Source organism: Crocodylus porosus, unplaced genomic scaffold (genome assembly GCF_001723895.1).
Source record: "Crocodylus porosus isolate Cpor-Errol unplaced genomic scaffold, CroPor_comp1, whole genome shotgun sequence".
Classification (NCBI taxonomy): domain Eukaryota; kingdom Metazoa; phylum Chordata; order Crocodylia; family Crocodylidae; genus Crocodylus; species Crocodylus porosus.
Window position 1 is genome coordinate 28,641,374 of NW_017728906.1, and position 4,967 is coordinate 28,646,340.

Sequence of the window (4,967 nt, forward strand, 5' to 3'; positions counted from 1 at the left end):
TTAGGAGTATATTATGATAAGTGGATTGCCAGGTTTCCTTCTAGCAGTGGGGGCGAACCTATTTGGCAGATGTGCCACAAGGCAAGTCCAGCCCCCTTCCAAGTGACTCTGATTCCTTTCCCCTGCCAGCTCTGCTGTTCTTCTTTCTGCTTCCTGCCCTATCTGCCATTGTGGTCCCTGTTCCTTCCTTGATCTGCTATGTGATACACACAGGGTATATCTACATGTGCAATTAGTGTGACACAATCAACTCTGGCACAGTTTGCACTGGAGGATAGGCACCAACTTTTTTGACACTAGATCTTTGGAGATGTTAAGGAAAGGGGGGGGAAAAGCATTAACTGGTGCCGAGCCCTACGCATAACCAAAAGAGGCAGCACATTACTTCCACCTGCCTCTGCAGCATCTGTAAAGATCAGGTGCTTTAGTGGGACTTTTATCTAATAGCTGATTAAATCAGCTTTAGCTAAAAGTGCCAAAAAGTCCTGCTGAAGTGCTCAATCTACACAGACGCTGCAGAGCCGGTTTAAAGTAGCATGCTGCTGCTTCCCAGGTAAATGTGTTTTTCTTTTCTTTTCTTTTCTTTTCTTTTCTTGTTTGTTTGTTTCAGCATCTGCAAGTATTTAATGTGCGTGCTGAGCACCCCCTATCTTTTTTTTCAGTCAGCACCCACAGTCCTGGAGCACCCACAGAACTGGTGCCTAGGTGCTGGCTTCAGCTGCTCCTGGGCACAGCACCCACATGGGCCCCTGGGACTGCAGCATGTTGAGCTGAGGCAGATTAGCCCCAGGCTGGCAGGGCATCCAGGGAATCATCCCTGGGCTCTAGGTGGTGGTGTCAGGCAGTGGAGAGGCTGGCTGGGGCACAAGGATGCTATAGTGCAGGGCTAGGTAGCAGGCAGCCCCCACACTTTAGCATCCTCATGCCCCGGCCTGGCTCCATTACGGTCTACACATGTGTTTGATCACACAAGCACTCAACTGTAAAATAGTACTGTCCTGGACAGTACTATCTTACAGTGGAGTTCATTAATCTACTGCACCCTAATACCAGCACGTGTAGATTGTGACTCGCTGCTGGTGACCTAATTGGTCTGTTCCTCAGTAAAGTGCATGTGTAGATGCATCCACAGAGGCTTCCCGTGCCACTTATGGTACATGTGACCACACTTAACCACCCCTTTCTTAGAGTTATCTTGAGCTAGATTATGGATCGAAAGTTTTTATTGCAATATGTATTTTTTTTTTTTAACTTAATTTTTCTATTGGGTAAGTTGAATGCATGTAAATAAAAAAAAAAAAATATCTGCCTAACAAAGTAAAAATTGTCTAACTCTATAACCTGAAAGCATGGTAATATCCAGTTCTTCAGAAACTACATTAAAAAACAGTCTTCTGTTTATTTTAGTCAGTGCAGCTCCAGACATTAATATGACAAGTTATTCACTGGAATATTGAATTTTGGCAAGTAAGTGTCTATGAATTCACTTTCATTTGCAGATTGCTCATTGTCTTCACTGTCCTCATAATAAGAAGATGCATTTCTTTTCTACAGTACAGTCTTATTTCAAAAAGGTAGTTATAGGTCACCAGTAAACCAATTGAAAACCCAGACAAAAGTTTTATAATTGGATAACCTATACTTAAATAACTAAAACTAGTGCCAATATCAAGTGATTAGAAGCTATTCACTTTCTTCCTGACTATACTAGCATGGCAATTATGCTTCAAAATGTAAATGTGATTATATGATTTCTGACACAAAGTGAATTGTAGTGTGGTTTAAGCAACGTGGACAGCTCTTGCCTTTTAAATTCAGAAGTTGTTTGATTTTATTAAAAAGAGAGAGTGAGAGAGAGAATAAAATAGCATTTATATTTCCCTTGAAAAGTATGGATAAGTTCGTGTTTGTCTCAGTAAAGTTAATATGTTTTTATAGATAATGGGGTGATCATGTTTTGATGTTCAGGTTTTATGGTTTTGGACACAAAACAGAGTGAATGGGCTAGATGCAGGAACTAGTACTAAATCATGATGTTTGATTAATGTTGGCCTTTCTGTAACCAACATACAGCAGGTGCTGGTGACCAAAATTGTACCCCCTGTATGATGATTATGATATGGAATAAAAAAGATGCTGCTATTACACTTGTGTTTCTTACTGGATGCAGTGCATAATACAAGACCTAGATGTCACTTAGATTGCACACGTGTTCTATTTTGAACATTTTAGTAGTGAGGTCCAGGTTTGCTGGTGGAGAGAAATTTACCCCTTTTTATAAGGCACTCTGTACCCTCAGTCAATAGCATCTGATATTAACATTCTTTTTAGTTTTGCTCTAATGAAAATATTAGGAATTTCTTATTATTTTGCCTTTAGACTTTCCATAACTTTTGTAATGTCACTTTACTTAGGCTAGGAGGTATGATGCCTTTATGTGCCATACCAAAACATGCTCCCTAGAAAGACTTCTTCAAGTACCTGTAGTCAGTCACAAGTACTGACATGCCACTTAACTTTTGGTGAGCTGTCAAGGGCTGCAAGGGTAAGCCCACCCCTTGACAGGTGTCCCACCCCCTTATCTCCATCTTGGGACCAGAAGTCCTACCCCTAACTCCTGACCTTTGCCACTGGAATCACCTCTTTTTGCCCCCAGGAGCACTCATATTAGGAGGGGGTTTGCCATCTTGGGACAAGAAAACAAAACAAATTATATAGTGACACTCAACATTTAATATAACATTTTCATTTTTTTATTTTTTTAAATTGTCCAAATTCACATGTGTTTGCATGGTGTGTATAGAGATGATTGCATAATAGATCAAAATAGTCTTATTGTGTGCAGGGGGTGGGTGGGAGAGGTTTGGGGGGGTGAGGCTTGGGGGGGTTGTGGGGTTTCTGAGGATGTGTGGTGATGGAGTTTGTGTGTAGGTGTTGGCCTCCCTCTGCATGCCCCCCATGGTGCACAGCTATTGCCTTTGGTGGCAGCAGCAGGTGCTGGGCCCTTGGGGCCCTCCTGGCCCATAGCCTCCTAGTTGTGTGCAGCTCTGGCTGAGTCCTGGGAGCTGCATGTGGTAGCACAGAGCTGGCCCAGCCTGTTGGCATGTGTCTTCAAGCCAGACTGAGCTGGCTCCATACCAGCACTCCCAGAACTACAGATGGGAGCTGGGCAGGCTTTCTGCCTCCATGTGGGGCTTCCAGTACTCCAGCAGAAAGCTACACATGATGGCATGTAACCTACCTGACCCGATGGCATGTTGTACCTGTGGCTCCTGGTTCACATCAGGCCACGTGGGTTCCATGCCTTCACATGCGAATCCCTGGTGTTGTGCTGAAAACCCCACGTGGAGGCACAGAGCTGGCCCGGCCCAGTGGCTCATGGCTTCTGCCTGTAGTGCCAGGAGCCCCAAGTGCTGGCATGGAGCCAGCTTGGTCTGGCTCCAAAGTAAATGCCAGTGGGCCAGGTTGGCTCCATGCCAGCACACGCAGCTCCTAGGCCTCAGCCAGAGGGCCACCTTTTTGCAGCGGGCCATGAGTGCCCCAAGGGCCTGCTGCTGGTGTTGGCAGGGGCTGTGAACCATGGACCCCAACCCCACTCTCTTGCAGGCAAGAGCACACCTCCCTACTCGCCAGTTGTCCAGTTGTACACCATCACGCTAAGTGTCTCCACATGGACCTCCCAGATGGAGCGCTAGGAACCCAATGGAGATGAAAGCATAGAGCCTGCCTGGTTCAGTGGCACATGCCCTCTGAAAGCCCTGCCTCCTGCCAGCTTTCAAACGGGCAGCCATGTATTGGCAATAATTGTATTTTGGAGGGGCCCTGCTAGATAGAATGGCCTGGTGGGCAGGTTCTCATTTGTGGGCATATTATGCCCACCCTGATCTACTGTAGCTAACTGTATACAGGTGGTTACCAAGCCACTGTCTCACATGAGACTGTCCTGGTCAGATGACTAGAGGTGATGCAGGGTTGGGGTTTCATTTCCCCCCTCCCCGGCCCACTGACTGCCCTTTTTAGATCACTCAGCAGAATCAGAAGTCAGGGATGTTTTTAAATCCCAAAACAGGTGACACTTTGGGACCCTTCTCAGCTCTCCCTGTATTTGCTTTAATGCTCAGCAGCGCATCCCATTCCTCCCTCTCCTACCACCACTCTGTTGTCCCTGCTGTTCCTTGCTGCTTCAGGAATGGAGGGAGCTCCAGAGTCACTCCTGCTCCATTCCTACCAGGACTCCAGGGAGCGGCTCTACAGAGAACCAGATTTGGCTGGGGACAGTGGTGGCAGAAAAGTTCTTTCTCCCTGCCTAGCCCCTCTGGGTGCTCCTTCAGCAAGGACAGGGTAACCCATTCATCATGGGCACCATGGTTGTTGTCCCCAGCCAGATCTGGCTTTTTATGCAGTCACTTCCAGCGGCTTCATCTTGAGTGGGACATAAGCCTTTGGATGAGTGGCAGGTGGATGTCCCTGCAACCAGAGGCATGAGTAAATAGGGTGATAGGGGAATGGAAGGGCGGGAGAAGGGAGGTGCTGCCAAGAACCGAAGGGAAGGGAGGAGCTGCTGAAAGGGGGGTTCATGATTCCTATGTGCTTTGGGGACTGAAAAGTCCTGGCAGTCTTTCCCATGGCATAGTCTGCCTACCCTGGCAGCGGGGTGGCTGGGAGCCAACCCAGAAGTGTTGGTTTGCTCTTCCCACACACCCCTTTAAAAAATTCTAGATAAGCCTTTGGCCCTGATATTTCAGGGTCTGGACTTTGACTCGGATCAAGGAGGAATGGCACAGCCCTTCCCACAAGTAGCCCTTCCTAGCTTCCCTGATACTCCTCTGCCAATAGGTGGCAAGGGAGAACACACAGCCTGATAGGGTTATCCCTGGAATAATTGTCCATTAGCTTAAATGGGACGAGATTAAGTTACAGAGGTACACAGCACTATCCTGGGGGGGGGAAGTATGAGTACATTTTAT